The sequence below is a fragment of the Chinchilla lanigera genome, unplaced genomic scaffold, assembly GCF_000276665.1.
Source record: "Chinchilla lanigera isolate Chin_1 unplaced genomic scaffold, ChiLan1.0 scaffold00004, whole genome shotgun sequence".
NCBI classification, from domain to species: Eukaryota; Metazoa; Chordata; class Mammalia; order Rodentia; family Chinchillidae; genus Chinchilla; species Chinchilla lanigera.
Genome location: NW_004955405.1, coordinates 15,364,992 through 15,385,783, shown reverse-complemented (window position 1 = coordinate 15,385,783; position 20,792 = coordinate 15,364,992). Strand labels below are relative to the sequence as shown.

At 42.6% G+C, this 20,792-nt stretch overlaps 1 protein-coding gene and 2 pseudogenes across 5 annotated transcripts in view; 1 reads left to right on the top strand and 2 right to left on the bottom strand.

The window, feature by feature from the left end:
- Positions 1 to 4,748: 4,748 nt before the first annotated feature.
- Positions 4,749 to 6,032, bottom strand: LOC102011619 (annotated as a pseudogene).
- A 132-nt stretch (positions 6,033 to 6,164) lies between these two features.
- LOC102021516 lies at positions 6,165 to 7,058 on the bottom strand (annotated as a pseudogene).
- Positions 7,059 to 20,602: 13,544 nt separating this feature from the next.
- Positions 20,603 to 20,792, top strand: part of Nap1l1 (nucleosome assembly protein 1-like 1) — a 32,486-nt gene continuing 32,296 nt past the window's right edge. For 4 of the 5 annotated variants that reach the window (XM_013517725.1, XM_005374340.2, XM_013517718.1 and 1 more), the window contains exon 1: positions 20,603 to 20,765. The gene's annotated coding sequence lies outside the window, so the exon portion shown is untranslated. The remainder of the gene's footprint in view (positions 20,766 to 20,792) is intronic. The other variant, XM_005374339.2, reaches the window with a different exon arrangement.

Here is a 20,792-nt window from a genome sequence, read left to right as displayed (position 1 = left end):
AGTGCATGTTGTTATCTTTAAAGTAGTTACTTAGAGTACAAGATATGGGCATAAAAATTTCGTCAAACAAGCTGGGCGTGGTGATGCATGCCTGTAATTCCAGCACTTGGGAGCCTGAAGCAGAAGGATCGTTGCAAGTTCGAGGCCAGCCTGGACTACAAAGTGAGCTCAAGGCCAGCCTGAACTGCATAGCGAGACTCTGTCTCAAAAAAGACAAAAAAAAAAAAAAAAATTTCTCCGAACGATATTAACATAAACCTTTCTTTTCAACGAATTAAGAGAAACTAGTAGTATAACTATCTTGTACTTTTTTCTTTTCCCTTCCTTTCTTTACCCTTTCCCCCATCCTAGTTCCTTCTTTCTTTTGAATAATTTCTTTCCATCTCATGACACCTATTGTATATTTTGGGTCTTATTTACTCTTTGAGTGTCTCATACCAGGGAGACAATACGATGTTCACACGTGAGTCTGATTTTACATCTTTTGTTTTTAACAGTTGATCTCTTTACTGTTGCCTCTAATACCCTTGTAATCACACCTCTCTCACTTAGTACTAGGTTATAAAAGCACGCACTGGCAAACATTTCCAGGTATCAAACACTGCTCCAGTTTGCTTGTTCTGTGCATTGGGGATCCAACCCAGGGTCTCATGAATACTGAGTAAGTCCTCTGATACTGAACTTAGACCCTCTTGTCCAAGTTAATCAGTGATCATTTATTGGGTTTTCTGAATGTTTCTTAGAAGATACTGTACTGATTTTACCTGATTGTGAGCCACAACCTTTACCACATTTCTGTGATCTTGACTCACTGACCATCACAAAACCAAAAACAGGATCTGTCTTTAAGAGTCTTAATTGTCCCTGGTTCTTAGGGTGTCAGTGGCCATTTGTACCTGGAGAAATATCTCTAATCACCGTAGGTCCGAGGGAGTGGTGGCAAACGCACAGCACAAGTGCCGCAGCGGGCACACAGAGCCCTCCTTGTCAGAGTACGAGCCAAGTTGCCCTAGCACAGATAACAATTGCTTTCTCAAACTAAAACCTCAGTATTCAGGTTGAAGTGCAGTGTTGACACTTTGCGATAAATCAGTGGGTTTGGGGGTTGCAGTTTGGCACTCGGTCTCTGAAAGGTTCGCCATCACTGGTCTAAGAACATCACTTATTTTCTAACCCAAGATAGGTAGATCATAAAAAAATACCTTAGGGCTTTTTATAGTTTGGGCTTATAGTTTGGAATCCAGTCTTACTGCTCAGCCTACTTGGTCCTCTATTGGACTGCTTTCCCTCTCTGCCTTCCCTTCCCTTCCCTTCCCTTTTCTTCTTTTCTCTTCTCCTTCTCAGGAGAAGCAACAATACAGCCTATTTTTCATTTTCCTCTGTTGAAGAACTTATTTCATTCAAGTGTCCAAATCCCTGTTCCCTGATTCAGTCCCAGCACTTCAGAGTTGCTTATGAGGAGCCTGACCGACTCAGCGTAGACGAGGGCACCCTTCTTTAGCCTGTTCAAGGGATGGGTGTTCAATTCTTTCAATAGGGAAGATTTTTAATTTGGAAAAAAGATCACAAACTTTAACATGATTTCTTGTTCAGTCTTAAAGGACTAAAGCAGATACACCTTCACGACACAGGGAACCCTCAAACTACAAAGGGGATCCAATACCGAAGGATAAAATGGTTGTTTACAATGCTGACCATGTTTCTTTTTTTTGCTTGTTTGTTTGTTTGTACCAGGAATTGAACTTACAACTCCGTGCTTGCCAGGCAAGCACTGTGCCACTGAGCTATATCCCCGGCCCCTGAAACACTCTTTTTATCAGAAGATTTGGGTGGATATTGTTTAGGTTTCAGGGCCCGTTTCATTAAAGCCTTTTACGTAACGTGAATTAAACTATACCACAAATTGTGCAAGTCATATCTTTGAGTGTTGGAAATAGCAGGCGAAATGATAGGAAGAGAGGGAGAAGAAGAAGAAAGAATAGAGCTTTCTCTATCTGGCAGTGGAGTAACCCCTGTGATCAATAGTTAGCAAATACCTATTATTAGGAACGAGGTGCTATTCTGAATGCTGTATGGAAAGCAGCTTGGTTATGCCTATGAAGCACATGTGTTTGGTCTGCATTGGTGCTCATATCTGCCCTTCTCACCCCTTCAAGAACCTCGCTCCACCTGCTCTTGCCCGGGCATACCTGGGGCTATGCCTCTGCTTTAGCTCTGGTTTTGTCCAATTCTACTCCGTAAGGTATTCCATGCTCTAAAATTCCTTATTTAGCCGGGCGTGGTGGCGCACACCTGCAATCCCAGCACTCAGGAGGCTGAGGCAGGAGGATCATTGCAAGTTTGAGACCAGCTTGGGCTACAAAGTGAACTCAAGGCCAGCCTGAACTGTGCAGCAAGACCCTGTCTCAAAAAGACAAAAAAATAAATAAATAAAATTCCTTATTCTTCAACCTCTACCAATGAAAACTCTCATCACTTCTATGTACAGACAGACGGGCCTAACAGTAAGAGGCAGGCAGGGGGGTCCTTGACTGCTGGGTAGAAGGACACCCGTCTACAGAGACAGTCTTCACATGCCACACCTCAGAGCTGTTTTGATTTTTATATATCTTCTCATTTCTGAACATGAAGTTAAAAAAGAAGCCTTAAAATTGATTTTTAAAGATCTTGACTTGTAGAACACAAAAACCTTTTTGGTGCAGTATTTTTATCACAATTTTTTTTTTTGTCTTTTGAGACATCATTTCACTATGTAGTTCAGGCTGGCTTTGAACTCACTTTGTAGCCCACACTGGCCTTGAACTCACAGCAATCCTCCTGCCTCAGCCTCCTGAATGCTGGGATCACAGGCATGCACCACCATGCCCGGCCCAATCTCAATTCTTAATGATAACAGTGGACTAAATCCCTCAGAGATAGAAGATGCTGGATTTTCTTGGTCATCTTTTGGATGTAACTTTCTGAGGTAAGAATTAACTATTTCACAAAGGTCTCATCTTTACTTGTCAATCTTTTAACCAGAAATCTAGGACCTATTAGTGTTTGTCAGGTCCTTTAATGAATAACGCAGCTGCCAAAAACAATTACATCATTTCAACTGAATTTCCTTTTTTATTATACTAAAACTGCATTATGTATTTTCCAGAGGAATTTTTAAAAGTTAAGGCTTCTTCTTTTTCTTCTTTTTAACTTAGAGTACTGCTTTAAAAGGGTAAATGTATAATAATTTTCATCTGGGTCAGCCAGTAAATCAGCAGATACAGATGTCAAGCACATTAACAGCAGTGACAGGACCGGTCACAAAGAGGGTTCTGTCCCGTTATGCAGATCCTGGTGTCTCCGGCAGCAGGGCAGGAAGACAGAACCAAAACATCAAACCATGGTGGAGTAATCATATTGTATTACACAATTTCTCTTAGGTTATTATTAAGTTAGACACGATTTAAGAACACTATTTATTTATTTATTTTTTGACCAATTGAATAATCATTGACTATTCTCAATGGTTGTTGTAGGAAACACATAATAATAAACATACATCCATTTACAAAATAGCGTAGGAACAATACAAACATTACAGAGTTATGGACAGATCAGTGGGAAAATATCAATGGCTGCTGTATAAGAATACTATTTAGAAAAAAATAATGTCCCTTACTACTTTCCTAGTTTCCTCCAAAAGTTCTATTCTTCTTCTTTTTTTTTTTTTTAATGAAGATAATGCTTTGCTTCCATATGGCTGAGCTGCAGAGGGAGACAACTGACCCGAAATTTGGCTGTGGAAAATACCTTAGTATTTCTTAGTAGAAAATACTCTGACAGGCTTTACTAGATGCCAATGAACCAAGAGAAGAGTGGGAACAAGTTTTTCAAGAGGGTCTCTGTATGCAGCCCAGGCTGGATTTGAACTTGCCATTTGCCTGCCTCAGCCTTCTAGTGCTGGGATTACAGGCTTTCTCCCGGAGAGACAATGTTCCTTCATATTAACTGGATAAGAACAGGACATATCAAGTAAAGGAGAACCTACTGATATCTCTATAGGAATCCGAAGTGCTTGCGGAGACTCCATCAGAAATATTTTTCCTAGGAGTCCTGCTTCCAAGCATGAGCTGCGGTGAATGTGTTTCAGGCCGTGAGGATAGACGGTGGCAGCTGGAGGCCCCGATGTCCCACTCATCCCGGTTCTAGCGTCATCCACACGTGGGCTGCCAGGCAAAACTCATCTGTTTTCCTTTGCAAGTACTTTAACACGGAGTCAAGGCACTGGGTCCAGCCCCGACCTTCGTGAGCACCTCACCCTCCCTCTCGTTGGCCTGCCCCAGCTCCAGGTTCCTGTTACAGTGTGTGAGTGCCTGGGCCTCTGCTAGCACAACTGGATTACCTGAGGTGAGTTCCTTCATGTGAACCATGATTTCACCTTCATGTGAACCTGGGGGCAGCCCCCTTCCCCCCTCAAAACACTTCGGAAATCAGGTCCTTGCTGCATACAGCTTGCATGGTTAGTTTCTACCCACTGAGCAACTCTCATTTGCAGATGTTCTTCCCGTGATCTTGGGAAACTTTGAGGAAGAACAGCCTTCGAGACTCTGTCTGAAAGTATATCACCTTTTTCATTAGCCCAAACACCATCAGAAAGAGGCATCCTAGTCCAATGGTTGGGCCATTTCCTGCTACAACAATAGTCTTCTTCTTTCTTTGTTTTTTTTTTTTTTTTTAATGTATCCATTATTTAATTCATTCTTAGACATTTAGAACACTAATTTGTGAGGGTTAATTGCATTTGTCAGAGTGAAAACAGTTCACATGCTGCCCCAGAGCTGAGGAACAGTTTTGATTTTTGGTAAAATCTGTGTGTCCACCACTTTCTGTTCAACCTTGTGCTGCTCTGAAATCTGGTGTCTATCTTTCTCGGTGTCAAAGATCTCCACCTCCCCGTGCCTGGGCTTCCACAGGGCCTTCTTCCTGAAGTAAGCATCAGTGAGGCGTTTGGGGATTTTCATGTTGCTGACATCGATTTTTTTTTTTTTTTTTTTTTTGGAGCCAGGAATTGAAGTCAGGACTTCTCATTTGCCAGGCAGGCGCCACGCCGCTGAGCTATAGCCCCAGGCCTATTGACATCAAGTTTTGTGGGGGTGGCAATGACAAATTTCTGGTGTGTTCTATGTGGAGGATGAGTTTAAGGTTTAGAGGCCCAATAAGTAGCAAGGCACTGGGCAGCCACTTCGAGAGAACCACTGTCTTGCCTCTGTGGCGCCCAGTGAGGATGACCAAGCCAGTCCTGGGAGGGATGTTAGCCTGAAGTTTCCTCATGTGCAGACTGAAGGGTTTTTTGCTGTGGATCAACAGCTTTCGGGACACAGCTTCAGCAGGGTGGTACCTAAGCATTTTGCAATTTGCAAAGCTTAACCACCAGGATGCCATCATTCTTGTCATCCCCAACTGGTTTTTTGTTTTTTGGGGTTTTTTTGTACTAGGAATCGAACTCATGACCTCAGGCTTGCCAGGCAAGCACTTATGCCACTGAGCTATATCCCCGGCCTCACCAACTAATTTTGTGACAGTAACAAGAACCTTCTCCTTTTTATTCTCAACCTTGGATTTAGCAGCTGAGTTCTTGCCTTTCTGGACTACATAGCATATTGGAGGTATCTATCAATTCCTCCCAGCAGGACAGGGTTCGACTGCAGAGGGGCTGCCCCTTTTTGTACCTTTTAGCCTTCACATTACTTTTTCTAATCATGCCAGTGGGATCAGCCTGCTTGGCTTTGTAGTACCTGGCTTCTCAGCCTTTTAACCCACCATCTTGCATGATGGGATAAAATAACAGTCTTCTTAAACCCAATATATTAGTCACAAAGTTTCTGATAGCCTTGGCCATTTCCGTGTGTTCTCTTTTTGGTCATCTGAATGCCGTATAAAATAAAGTTGGAACTGCAGCAGAAGACACTGCCAAGTGCTCTGAGCAGCACCAGCTTATTATCAGCAGCAGCAGCAGCAGCAGTCAGATCTAGAGCCCTCTGGAGCTCTCTCATTACTTCTGGATTTACTGAGTTATTTTCTGATGACTTTGTGGATACCAAGATGCAGGTGAACTCATCCTGCTTCCTGATGACATTTCTGTACCTGGAGATGCTATTTCTCTCACACTAAAACACAGCTCCTTGTCAAAAGCTGTTTTTCTTTCCATCATCAATACATTTCCTTGCTGCTGCTGCTAAGTCTTTTGTGACAGAGTTTGTTGTTCCTTTGGCTGTTAGTGCATCCATGGATGGAGATGGGCCTTTTCTGCTCACAAACAAGCCCATGGCCAAGGCTGTGTAGCAGCAGAAAAGGGCCCCCCAGCCAGGCTGTTAGTTGCCCAGGTAATAGCTTCTGTTACTATTGTCTCCTAGAAATGGCTGATCATTATTGATGCATATTGTGATGCATATTGTAAAAACCAGTCAAAGACAGCCAAGTACTCTACCTCTGTACTTCCCTTTTGGAACCCCATAAAAACCTCCTCTCCTGGTCCTTCAAGGCCTGCCGTTTTGAGGGACAATTGATTCCCTGTCAATGTTCACCGGACATTAAATAAATCTGCCTCCAATCCTAGGTGTCATTTCAGTGTTTCTGTTTGCCATTGCAGCTGCGGTCACAGGCTCTGGCACATGAGATGCCAGTGAGTGAATTCAGGACCTGCTCCCCGGCTTGGTTCCCTCTGCACCAGGGCCCTATAAAGCTCCCATGTGCTTCTCTGCTACCACATCTGGTATCACTGTGTTCTCAGGATCCTGTCTAGTTCTCAGGGCTCTCTCACAGAAAGCCGTCCACTTTGGTCCCGCTCTTAATGGGGCTCTTAGGCACAAGCATCCTGATGCCTGATTTTGCAAGGTCCATGTTCTTCTGGCTAGACAGGGACAGGGCTCTGTTTTACCCGAACTTCTGGCTAGGTGCAGGCCATGGACTGTTTCTGGACTCAGGTCTTTGCTGATCATTAGTGCCTTAGGGAACGCCTTGGAGGAGGTGCTATTGGTGGACCTGGAAACTTGCCTGCTAGCATTGTTGGGAGGGCACATTGTAGAGTATCACTGCTTCGCTAGAGGCTGGGAGAGAGGCTAGCTACTACTGCACAGCATGGTGACCAAGTACTGTATTGTGTGTCGCCAGCCCGGAGAAAAAAGATAAACATTTAAAATGTGAAGTCTGGTTTCTACTGAAAGCATATTGCTTTCACACCATGGTAAAGTTGAAAAATTGTAAATCAAATCATCGTAAGTCAGGGACTGTCTGAATTACTGTCATTCCCACTTCCCCAGCACACACAAACATGAAAGGAACATAATTCATAAAGACTCTACCACATAAGACACTTATAGAGGCAGAGAAATATGTTTAATTAAATACACCATAACTTGTTAAGTCTATTTTATTCACTTTGGAATCGAGGCTTTACGGAAGATTACAGGGCAGTATAAATTCCATCATCTTTTTAGCACCCGTTCTCCAGATTCACCTGCTTAGGTTTGCCAAGAATCAGTCTCCTCAGGGAGCCACATCCTTGGGGTCACATTCTTGGCCTCCTGGAGAATCATCTGGAAGCCTGGGAGGGCCCACGTGAGTTCCTAGATTAGGGCTGCACTGGTTTGGACGAGCTCAGACTGCTGCAACAGCGACTCAACACCAGAGCAGTTTAAACAATATAGAGTTTATTTCTCGGTCATGAACCCTTTATAAAGAAGGTGGCTTAGGTCAGCCGGACAGCTTTGCTCTCTGTGTGGTTATTTAGAAACCATCCTATTATGCCATTCATCACCCCCTGGGGCATGTCCTCTTCTGCATTGTTGAAGACTATACAATACAGCCAGGCTATACAATGCAGCCAGAAAAGCAGAGAGAACATGGGAAAAGCATTTGGACTGTTTCAAAACCCAAGCCTACAAACAGCACACATTATTCTTTTTCTTTTTTCTTCTTTTTTTTTTTCCCGAGACAGGGTCTCGCTATGCAGTTCAGACTGGATCTGAGCTCACTTTGTAGCCCCGGTTGGCCTCGAACTCACAACGATCCTTCTGCCTCAGCCTCCCAAGTGCTGGGATTACAAGTGTGTGCCGCCACGCCCGTCTATTTCTTTTCATTGAGACAGACTTAGTGTGTCATTCAGGATAGCCTTGAATTCACTATGTTAGTCCAGGTTGGCCTCGAACTCTCAGTGATCCTCCTGCTCAGCCCCCTGAATGCTGGGATTAAGGTGTGTGTATTTCTGCTCATACTGTTCTTGGCAAAAGCATATTCATCTCTGAGCAGAAGGAACACAGTCTTGGAAGACAACCATAAACCCAGGAAAGAGAGGATGAGTCTTAGTGGGTAAACAATAGGCCTTGCCAAAGGCTATTTTCCTTTTTACAGTATCTTCTTCCTTTTTTGACATTGATTTGGGACCTATCCTCCACTGGATTATACAAGTGTATCTCCAGCACTACAAAATTCAACCTCTAAACCCAACAATTACTTAACAAAATTTTGGAATGTAGATAACTGAATTAATGATGGTCATATATTTATGTTCTGATGCTAGAGAACACATGTCTGTTCTGTGGGTAAAAGCAAGCATTTTGCTACGTTTAGGTAAATTATTCTAATAAAAACTAACTTTACAATGTAGGCATGTGAGATAACTTTGAGGGATGTAAGAGGTACAGAGCAGTTCTTCCTTTTCTTACACTCAATACAACACTTCTGGGGCTGGGGCTTTAGCTCAGTGGCACAGTGCCTGCCTCGAAAGCACTAGGTCATGAGTTCGGTTCCTGGTACCAGAGAAAAAAAACTCAAAAACAAAACAAAACAAAAAAAAAAAAAAACAACACTTCTGACCCCAGGTGTGTGGGTTTTCCTCTATATATGGAGAAAGTCCCCAGTAGACCCAAATTGGATATTTTACAATTCAATTTTGTTCTGACACTGCCTGCCTGAGTTTAGAGCCAGATCCCATAAGCCAGTTCTCAGTCCTACAAGGCTGCCCCAACTACAGATGCCAATCACAAGTAGTGGGTCATTACCTCTACTTCCAGACAATCAGCTAGAATTCAGGTTTCCCTGACTCTCTCTTCAGATCCTAATTTTCTAGATGGTACGCAGAACTCAGGGAAACATTTGCATACATGTACGGGTGTGCTGGATACACAAAGGATATGATAAAGTATAGGATAAGGAACAGAAATGAACTGCGAGATGAGGAGATGGCTGGGGTAAGACTGGCAGATGGAGCTTCCCTGGCCAGTCAGCATTGTGCAGGCCCTTCCGTAAGTTCAGCAACCTGAAGGCTTTCCTCACCCAGCAGTTCAGGGATTTTCTTTTTGGGGGGCTTCACCATGTAGGCGTGATTGATTACTAATTTACTTCCAACCCCTCTTCCTTTCCCAGAGGATGGGAGGTAGTGAAGCTAAAAGTTCAAAACTCTACCCATGCTTTGGTCTTCCTGGTAAGCAGTTCCCATCTAGGAACCCACGAAGAGTAGCCTCATTAGAAGAAAAGACCAGGAAATTTACTATAATCCAGGAACTCTGTCGGGATCAAAGACAAAAATATTAGATCAAAAGATTCTCCCAGCATCCCAGTTGCTCAGGAAACTCCAAGAGTGTTAGGAGTTCTGTGCTAGGAAGTGGGAAAGAAAACTGAAATATTATATATATTTCTTGTTGTAAATCACATTATCATAAAGAATATCGAATAATCACTTTTGTTTAACTAGATGATCAATTCAGCATTTAAAAAGAGATCAAACCAGCCAGGCATGGTGGTGCACACTTGGAATCCTAGCACTTGGGAGGCTGAGGCAGGAGGACTGCCAGAAGTTCAAGGCCTGCCTCGATTACATAGCAAGACCCTGTTCCAAACAAACAAGCACCAATTATAAAAATTATCAAACCAATCAAAAATCTAACTTTTTAATGGGTCAGTAAAATATTCTGCAGATAGGGTTGGTCCTTAGACTGGAAAAAGAAAAAGAAAACTATCACTGAGTATACTGTGCAATCAGCCCTTTATGTAATCCTCCCCAAATATTATTGGGTTAATAGCATATAATTAGTGGGGTGTGATGGCGCACACCTGTAATCCCAGCACTCAGGAGGCTGAGGCAGGAGGATCTTTGTGAGTTAGAGACCAGCTTGGGCTACAAAGTAAGATATCTCATTTGATCCTCTAGGTGGTAGAAAGACAGGAGTTACTAGTTTTGCACAAGAATTTAAGAATTTAGTGAATGGATCATGACTAAGCAACGGGGGACGATAACGTTGTCACAGCCATGTCCTAAGGCTCCTCCATCTCAGTACCCTTTTTTGGCTATTTCCTTCTGGCCTGGGCACTAACTTCCGGATAAATTTAAATGGGAGTATCTCATTTAATCACAGGCCTCTAGGGCACAGCCTTCCTGATTAACAAACATGAAAGTCACTGGTGTAAGATCAGCAGGTGGTGTTGGGGTCCAGCTTTAGCACTGCATGGGTGGTTTGAGGTAGAAGTGGGGGTAACAGGAAGCGTGACAGTAAGGATGTATGCTGAGCTGGAGGGACAGGAGGTAAAAGGTAGGGAGTAGAACAGAGGCTTCTCCATTTCCCACCACTAAAACCTGCCTTTACTCTTACCTTCCCCGTTGGTTATCCCCAGGGCAGAAAGAGTGAGGCATCTGATTAGGGCGAGTGGGGAAAGAACTGGGCGGGTAAAGCACAATCTCTTCTTGGCATCTCTCTTCAAAAAAAGGCCTGCATTCTGCCTTCCTGTGGCACGGTAAAGGGCTTGAGCCCGTGTAGGGGCTTGTGCTAGTGAAAGGGGAAGTGCTGGGAAACCCAGCCCATAGCATATTAAAAAAACCCATATTTTCTAAACTGCCTCATCTGTGAGAAAGGTGATATTTTGCCTGCCCCTTGGCTGCCTCCTCAACCTCTCTCTGTTGGTTCCAAAATCAGGAAGGGAAAACCGGTTTTACTTACTGGCTCCCTGGAACCCACTTAGATATGTTTTGGCTGTTGTTGCTTCTCCTTTTCCTGCCCATAGAAGTGTCCCAAATTCACCGTAGGACTGTTTCTGAGCTAAGTCCTAATTTTTGCTGTGTTAACCAAATTTTTCACGCATGAATGTGGAGAATTTTTCTAACTCTAAATCTAAATCTATGTGGCTATTAGTTTTCTAAGAAAAATCAGTTTTTGTTATTGATGATTTTGATGAAATTTTGTTATTTTAGAGGTTTCAAAATTCACCAAGAGCAAATCTAATACAAAAGAAAAAAAAAGAACACCTGAATAAAAGCAGTAATAATTATTATGCAAACGTCATGTCACTAGCATTAGAACAATGGAACTGCAACATTTTTCTTTTTTCTTTTTTTTGGTATGGGGAATCAAACTCCGGACCTTGCATTTGCCAGGCAGGCGCTGTGCCACTGAGCTATATGCCCAGCTGCAATTCTTCCTTTTAAATTGAAGTCATCAAAGGGATAAGCAGTAGGAAAGTGCTAGGATCGTCCTCTGACACAAGAAAGTCATAAAAATTACTCTTTCAACTTGTAATAGCTCTCGTTACTGACAAACCAGACACTGATTCCCGTCTTCCTTTGGTGATGTAGGTACCAATTTCTTCCACAGTCCCTCCTCCTGGTGTGTCTTCCAGGCTCTTCCTGTGCTGTCTTTAAATGCTGGACTCTCTGTCCTCTTTATTTTCTTTTGCTGTGGGCAGCCTCACTGACCTTCCTTGGTGTGTGCATGCAAAACATACCTATATCTCTACTTGCCGCTTAAATTATTTTCCTGAATCACATATTCTTTCTTCTGTTAGAGGCTCCACAGCTGCTATAAATGAAATGAGAATTGACCTCATTTTATGTACTCTTTCTACCAAACTGAAAGGTTTCACGTAAAGATCTGGTTTTTCCAGATCTTTTAAAAAATTGGACAATTTGAGAATACTAATCCTGTGATCATAACTGATTGGATCTGAAGAGTAGCTTCGGATACAAGCCTTCTTTAAAGAGGCCTGTGATCTCCTGTTATTCAGAATACCTGCTACTCCCTGTCTTGGTTACTTTTCTCTCGTTGCTGGGACAAAATACCTGACGCCCAAAATTGAGGAAGGAGGGGTTTATTTCGTTTACAGTTTGTGGAGGTGTCAGTCCATACTTGGCAGGTTACAAGGCAGAGTGGCACATGGCAGAGGGCTACAGCTCATGGCGGCAGAACACAGCAAAGCAACAAGCACAAAAGCCAGGAATGGCCTCAAGCAGCCTCTTCCTCTCCCTTACATATGCAAACTATCCACCCCAGGGCGGGTGCAGCTCTCACACCCATAATCAATCAAACTCTAAAAGCCTGCCGCATGACCTCATGAGGCTTTGGGGGGACACACAGACACAAACCATGACACTCTCCTATGTCCTGTACACCTGGTTGACTTCACAGTATGCTTCTGGCCTGGCCTGTATAGATGCTTGAGTTTGCGATTACTAATCTAGGCCACACTAGACCGTGTGCTGAAGTAAAAAATGAATTAAAAATCAAATACCATCACTCTTTTCTATTCAGACTGGGACCACTGGATTTTAATGAATCCTGAGCCTATCAATTACTAGATCACAGCTCTGTGTAAGTTACTTAGCCTCTCTGTACTGTAGTTATCGCATCACACAGTAGCGATGTTGATGGCCTTGGCAGGGTTGTTGGGACAGCTGAAATATATACACAACTTAGCCCAACACACACTAGTCTAGAGGGTTTGTGGCCTTAGCCACTACTGTTTTAGTTACTGTCTTCTGAATTTTTATAACATATTTTCCAAAATTGTTTCTAAAAACGTTGTTCATAAGATATCAGAAAATAGATTTAACCTGGTTCATGACCCGTGAACGCAGGTTATAACCTGAGTCCTAATTGTATGAGACTATATAAAAGTGTTTGTCCATTACTAAGAAATGATACTTTTAACAGTTTTACATTTTGACACTTGAAAGTAGTGAGAATGAACAGGCCCAAACTAAACTGACAAGTATGCAGTACCCGGATCTACAGTATTTCCTGATGGCTCTGCTTGACTTTTTCTGTAGTGAAATCCACGGCCAGGCAAAGGTGGACATTATCATTTGAGCAGTTCTGAACTCTCACTTTGAACAATTAAACCCAGCTTCTGCCCTATGGCTGTTCTCGTGGTAGGGATGCCTGTTCTACAGTCAGAAAACATATGCTTCTTCCCACTCAAGCCTTGTTTGTACAGTGTCACTCCGTGAAATCTCCTCAGATGCCTTTTCATGTTAAGCCTTTAAGTTGAGTTATAACGGCTTGTTTACACACCTGTCTCTCTCGAAATGAATTCCTTAGACTCTAGGACTACTCCATATTCATGTAACTGGAGAAGACAAGATTATAGACTCAGAATTGAACAGTAGGCTGCCTGTAGAAAGTCTGGTTCTACCACTGCTGGGCTGTGCGGCCTGAGGACTGATTCTGGATGGATTTGAACTATAGTTTCTTCCTCTACAATATAGTGTGTACCATAGGATTGTCATTAAGATTAAATGAGTTAGTATTTATAAAACTCTTCAGAACCATATCTATCATAGAAGAGACATTTAGTAAATGTTAGTAGCCAGGCATGATGGTGTAGGATTATAACTGCAGAACTCAGGAAGGCTGGGGCAGGAGGACTGGAAGTTCAAACTCAGCCTGGACAACTTAGCAAGGCCCTGTCTCAAAACAAAAAATGAAAGGAGCTGGGGATAGTTCAGTGGGAAGCTCTTGGATTCAATCTCCAGTACTACTGACAAAAAAGGAATTGTTATTGTTGTTAGTAACTTGGCTTTATTTATACATTTTATCTCTAGTTTCCTCTAAATTTTCAAATTCACTCAGCATTATAACTAGCACAAACCTAATTTTATTGTTTGTAATGGTTGATTCATTGTGCCAACTTGAGTAGTTTAGAAGTTTAACTCAACAGGGGGCCGGAGTCCTTACTTTGTAAACATCCTGAGCTTGTGGAAGAGGAGGGCACCAACACTGAGCCAGTGGATAGCCCCACGCATAAGGGAGGAAAAGAGGCTTGCTTCTCCCCACCCTTTTGCTCTTGTTGCCTTTTCTGTTTTCTGCTGCTGTGAACTGTTGTCCCCCATCCTGCCACCCTGCCTTGGAGCCAGCTGATTATGGACTGAAACCTCCACAAACTGTGAGCTGAATAAACCTGTCCTTCCTTAATTGTGGGCGTCAGGTATTTTGTCTCAGAAATGAGAGAAAAGTAACTAAGACACTGCTGTTTGCTTCTTCCAGCTTTAAGAACTAACCTTTCAAATTGTAAGAATCACAATTTGATTTTTCAGAGTTAGAATATTGCAGACTTGATCAAATGACTAATATTGGCAAAAGGTACAGAGCCACATTCTATTTTTTTTGAATTTATGTTGCAACTTCTCCTTACATGGTGAAAAAATCCTCCTAGTCAATAAATTAATTCTTTTAATTTCTGTATTCTACTATTCCATTATAATGTGATTAATCTATATATTTGTATTTGATTAGTAAAATGTTTTTTTTACCCAGTCACAGTACAGTACTTGATATCAGCCTGCTTTATATCACATGATGTTAGTCTTGATTACTTAGTTAAGGGGGTATTTGTGAAGTTTTTCTAAGTTTAGTAATATATTTTTAATAGTTTGGTATTTAATATGTTAATGAGTTTAATAACATTTTCCCCTTTCAATATTCTTTCCTTTAAAAATGAACAATTCAGTCTAGGCTACAAGCAAAGGGACAGAATTTTTATATCATTATAGAACTATGGATATTTATTTGCATGAACATCTTAATAGTATCAGTATTTTGTTGCTGAAATTGCTTCAGATGTTTTAGTTTGGCTGCTGTGCCCTTTTTTTTTGTCTTTTTGAGACAGGGTCTCACTATGCAGTTCAGGCTGGCTTTGAACTCACTTTGTAGTCCACACTGGCCTCGAACTTGCAGCAATCCTCCTGCCTCAGCCTCCTGAGTACTGGGATAACAGGTGTGTGCAACTATGCCTGGTTGCTGTGTCTTGTTGACATGCCTCCATCTCTCTTTGTTGATTTTATCCAAGTCCCTTCCTTTCCAGCACAAGTTGATGGACTCATTTTGTATTTTTCCTTTTTTAAATTGGCAGGTGATATTTAGAAACTAAGATTAGTATGTTAGGTATGCTTGCTGCTACTGACATGTGACTGCTTCTAGGTTGTGTCAGTGGACGAAGCTAGGAAGTGGATGTATGTCTATTAACACACACATGTATGTGTCATATGTATCATATATATGTATCTGTATGTCATCCATTTATTCCTTATCTATCTAACAACATGAATTTGTACTGACATTTCTGATCCTATCCAGAACCAAGTGTTCGTTCTAGCCTTCTCCATTTGTTTATTCATGACATTTTCTTTGGTAATGAGAAACCTCACTCCCATTGTCTACAATTATTTACTTATTTGCTCAACTCTAGTATTTTGGGTTGACTTATGCCACCCTAAAATTCATATGCTAAATCTCTAACCTGGAGCATCTTGTACTGTGACTTTATTTGGTTATCAGGTCTTTTCAGAGATAGTAAAATTAAAATGAGGTCATTATAGTGGGCCCTAATTTGATGGGTGTCCTTATTAAACTGGGAAATTTGGACATTAACACACATGTAGAGGGAGGAGGTGACCATCTACAAGCCAGGGAGAGGCCTGAAGATGATCCTTCATTTGCAGCCCCCTGGTCAACTCTGCCAACAACTTGATTCTAGAGTTTAGTCTTCAGAATTACCAAAAACAAAAACAAATTGGCTCTTTGCCTCATTTTTTTCAAATAGCTGTTTTATTTACCAGCATTGGAAATTATCTTGTTACTCATCATTTGCCCCACCTCACTAGAACATAAGTTCAATAAATTCAAGAAGCTTGTCTTTCTTGTTCACTGCTGTATTTCCAGTGTCTCAAGTGAGCCCAATATATAAATATTTGTTGAATGAATATATAAATGACTGGTCTTCTTTGGACTTAAAATGGCAACGATTTTAATTTATAGACTATCGTTCAAAAGACTACATTATAAAGCATGCATTATTAGCAGTTTTTTTACTGTTTAGTTACGAGGATACACTGAAAAAAAGGATGGAGAAATGTAAGAAGGAGCATACAAACTAGTAATAATCAACCTTTAATTATGGAGGTATAGGGGTGGTGAAACCCCAAGAAATTGTTAGCCTTAGGGCCATGAAGTGGCTGAAATTGATGAGGCTTCCTGGAGTGGGCTGGAGTTCTATCACCATAAAGTTTATGGAAAAGTGATGAAAATTTAGTTTATTTAAATATGCTAATTACTTTGCATTGTGCATAGCTTTGATTAGAAGACAGCACACTTGAGGCTCCCATTGAAATCAGACAGGGCCAAGCTTATGTAGATATTGAACACTGGTTTACCTTGTTAATGCATACTGGTTTCTTTTTGAAAGACTGTTATCAATGTCATTACAATCTTCCTTGGCTTTACATCAATATTGAGTAGGGTGTATATGAAAAAAGAAGGCTAGAAAAACCAAAGAATCACATATGAAGAACCAAATGAATGAATATACTAAGACATCTGTAGAGTGTGAAAAACTACTAATTTCAGCAAGGAAAAAATTGCATATTTAAAAATGGAAGAGATAGGTGCTAACTGTGAGGATTCCAGTAGACTTGTCTAGGCATCACTCTAGTAGGGTCTAGAATAGGAGGTTTTATTTTTATTTATTTATTTATTTTTATTTTTAAAGATAAAGAACGAAAACACATTGACAAACAAACAGACATAAACAAAACAACACCCAAACAATAGAAGCAATACAGAGTTTCAGACAAGGTGATAGGAAATTAACAATAGTTATCGTGTTACATATTGCTATCTTCAAACTGGTTACTCAGTTAAACAAATATAGGCATTTAAGATTGATCAAACAATTAAACATTGACTGTTCCTTTCAATAAAGCAATAGAAGGCAGTAGTACTACTCTCTCAGTTATCCTGTGTGTATATAGGTAGAGAAGAGGAGGTTTGAAAACTACCAGTTGAATACCCTCGCAAACCCTGAAAATTAGTCACTCTTATCTTGATGCACTCCGTTGTAAAAGGAGATGAGATAGGCAGACAGAGTTGGGGATAATAAACCTTGCAGTGAAGGCTTTCCTTAAGTGATTGCCTTAGTCACCTTCTTGTTGCTGAAACATAATACCTTATCCCCTCAACTTAAAGACAAGAGCTTTTACTTTGACTGTTCTAGCTTATAGAGAGCTGGCTTCAAGGTAGGACAGCACGGTGAGGGGCATGGCAGATAAGAGCTGCTCATGGTACAGAGACAGGGAAGCAGAAAGAGTAAAGAGTGGAGCCACGAAGAGAGAGGAGCCTCTTCCAACCAGGTAAGTCAGCTGTAAACCCATACCCCATCGCCTTCCTGCAGCCCCACCAATGAGTGCAGGAGGCTCTTGGGGACGTCCAGATAACACACCATAACATTCTGCCCATAACTCCCGAAAGACTCATGCATATCTCTTCATGCAAAATGCATTTAGTTCATCTATAGGAGTCGCCAAAATTTTCAAACTTTCAGTACTGCTGAAAAGTCCAAGTCCAAAGCCTTCTTTGAGACTTAAACTTTTAACTGTGAACCCCTGTAAAAATCAAGACATAAACCCTGCCAACATACAATGGCAGAGGGTAAACCTTCCCTTTCCAAAAGGGAGGAACAGGGGGATAGAAAGGAAGAAGACCAAAGCAATACCAATCCTACAGGGCAAACGTTAAATCCTGTAGGTCTGTGTTCAGTGCCCATGGCAAGGTGTGGTGAAATATGAACCCCAAACTTGGGTGGTCCTGCAGTACTGCTTGTGGTTGTAGCCATCTTGGCTTCTCTCTTGGGCTGACTTTGCTCACTCCTTGTAGCTTTCCTCAGACGTTCCAGTATCCTGGTTTCTCCAAATTTCTTTGGGTCTCCACTGCACTTTCAGCTTCATGCACTACCCTGTCAGGGGCACCCTGCCTAGCCTCCCAGGCTGCCTTCTAAAATCTGGGTGGAAGCCTCCTGACTGGAAAATGCTTGTATTCTGCATGCCTGTAAAACCAGTACCACATGAACGATGTTAAGGCCTTCCACCAGCTCTGCTCAAGCAGTAGCTTGCTTGTGTCATGGCTACAGTCATCTCTCAGTTGCCTGGATGGCTATTATGAAATGGACTCAGTGGAGCACATTCCCCAAGTGTTTTGGAACATGGGGCCTTGGGGCTATCACCTCAAAGCAGTCTTTCTCTTTTGCTGTTTACAGGAAAGGGTAGGGCCTTGCTAGTTCCTCACATTCCTTCAAAGAATTTTCCCAATGCAAAGCACTTGGCTTCTTTTGCTCCATCTCTGATGGTGCTTTCTTTCTGGCAAATCTGAAAACCTTTAAAATGGACCTTTTCTCCTGATTTTTAGTATAAACTTGGTTAAAAGCCCTCAAAACTATTCATGCCACAGCTCCAACGTTGGGGTGCTTTGAAATTTCCTCCAACAGGTTAATTAGCTTGGTGCCTTGTACAAATCTCAGTCTCCTGCAAGGTCTCAAGACATAAGTAAAATGTAGACAAATTTTCTGCCAGAGTATAGCACATTTGGTCTGCACTCCAACTGCCAATGGAGGCCTTGTTCCCAGCTGAAACTTCCTGAGCCTAGTCTTTCCCATCTGCATTTCTGTGGGCATTCTGGTCTTCTGAGCTCTGATCAGAGTCACCCAGCAAGTTTGGCTCACAACATCCTAGGGCTCCTTCTTCAGTCACATCTCTAAACTCCCATTAATGTGTACCAACAACTTCTGAATCACATGGTTAGGTACAGTCACAGCAGGGACCCTGCTCCTGGCATCAAAATGTGTCTTACTTTTCTTGGTGTTGTGACAAAATATTTGACACCCAAACTTTAAAGAGGAGAGGTTTATTTTGGGTCATAGTTTGTAGAGGTTTTAGTTCATAGTCAACCAGCTCCAAGGCAGAATGGCATGAAAGAAGGTCCTGGGCAGAGGAAAACTGCTCATCTTATGGCACCCAGGAAGCTGAGAGAGTCTTAGGAGGAGCCAGGAAGGGAGATAGGCCCTTCCAGTTCACATTCACAGTGACTTGCCTCTTCTGGCCAGCTCCTACCTAAAAAACAAGTGTGCTACACACCCTTGTTATCCAGTCACTTTCCAGATACATGAGGCTTTGGGGGCCATTTTAGATCTATCCCACAACAGTGCTTAATGTCTACCTGCAGAACTAAGCAGGGATCTGATCCCAGATTTTTTAGCGTAATAATGGAGACTTGAAAGGCAGAGATGCCAAGCTTTATCATGCTTTAAGGTAGCCATTTGGTACTTGCAGGTACAGTCTCCATGTTCCTCCTACAAATCCTCCCTCCTCTTAGTTTATCACTAAACTTTGTTTGTTTGTTTGTTTGTTTTTTGTGTATTTGTTTTTTGTGCTAGGAATCAAACCCAGGGCCTTGGACTTGGCAGGCAGGTGCTGAGACGCTGAGCTATATCCCCAGCCCAGTGCCTCAGTCTTGAGGGAACAGAACGTTGACCAATCTAACTTTTCTGTCAAGGTAATAAATTAGTATGAGAGGGGAATAATCTGAGTTTTGAGTTTCTGAAATGCCTGCTCCTAAGCCTAGGACGCTTAAACAAGCTTAGGAAGTACAGATATAGATAACCTCGGGCAACTTACGTTATATCCTGAAATTGCGGTTTTCTTAAAACTACAACTTTAAAATTACAATTTTCCTTGATTATTTTTAGGTCTTTAATACTACCTCAGTAGGGTTAAGAATACCACATAGAAGGTGTGGAAATCACTGACTTAAGCAAAATGTGTGGAAGATGCTGCCAAGACGGTCACGAGAAAAGAACTACTTTTTTTTGTTTGTTTGTTTGTCTTTTTGAGACAGGGTCCCGCTATGCAGACAGGGCCCCATGTTCCAAAACACTTTGGGAATGTGCTCCACAGAGTCCATTTCATAACAGCCATCCACGCAACTGAGAGATGACTGTAGCCATGACACAAGGTTGGCCTTGAGCTCACTTTGTAGCCCAGGCTGGTCTTGAACTCCCAAGGATCCTCCTGCCTCAGCCTCCCGAGTGCTTGGATTACGCCACCACGCGCGGCGTAAGAACTGTTGTTTTTGAGCGGGGAGGAAAAATGGTTACTGAGTTCTGGCCGTTGCCATAATTAGGCTGGATTAGGGATGGGGACACCTAGGATACTGCAAGGGTCGGTCCAATGACAACCGGAACGAGGTGGGCTAGGGAGGAGGAACGCGGGTTAGGTTTCTGCCTCATAAACTAAGAGGTAGATTTTTTTTTTTTCAGGGCAGCCTTGTTGAAAAGAGATGGCGGGATGCATAACAGAGGAGGGCAGACCCTGGCAGGAACGGAGGAGCCCAAGCCTGGCGCTGGGGAAGAGCCCGCCACCTGCGGATGGAGGTCTTCTGGAAAGAAGGACGGCTCTGTTGCCAGGCAACCCAGCTCGGGCCCGCCTCCCGACCGCGTTGCTAGGAGACCGCGAGCCGGGGGAGGGCGCGGAGCGGCCCTACGTGCTGACGCTAATTGTATATGAGCGCGAGCGGCGGGCTCTCGGGTCTTTTTTAGCGCCATCTGCTCGCGGCGCCGCCTCCCGTCCTCCCGCCGCCGCGGCCGCCTGAGTCACTCCCTGCGCAGCTCGGGCCCCCGACACCCCGAGCCAGCCGCTGGTAACGACCGGGGGGCCGGCGGGGAGC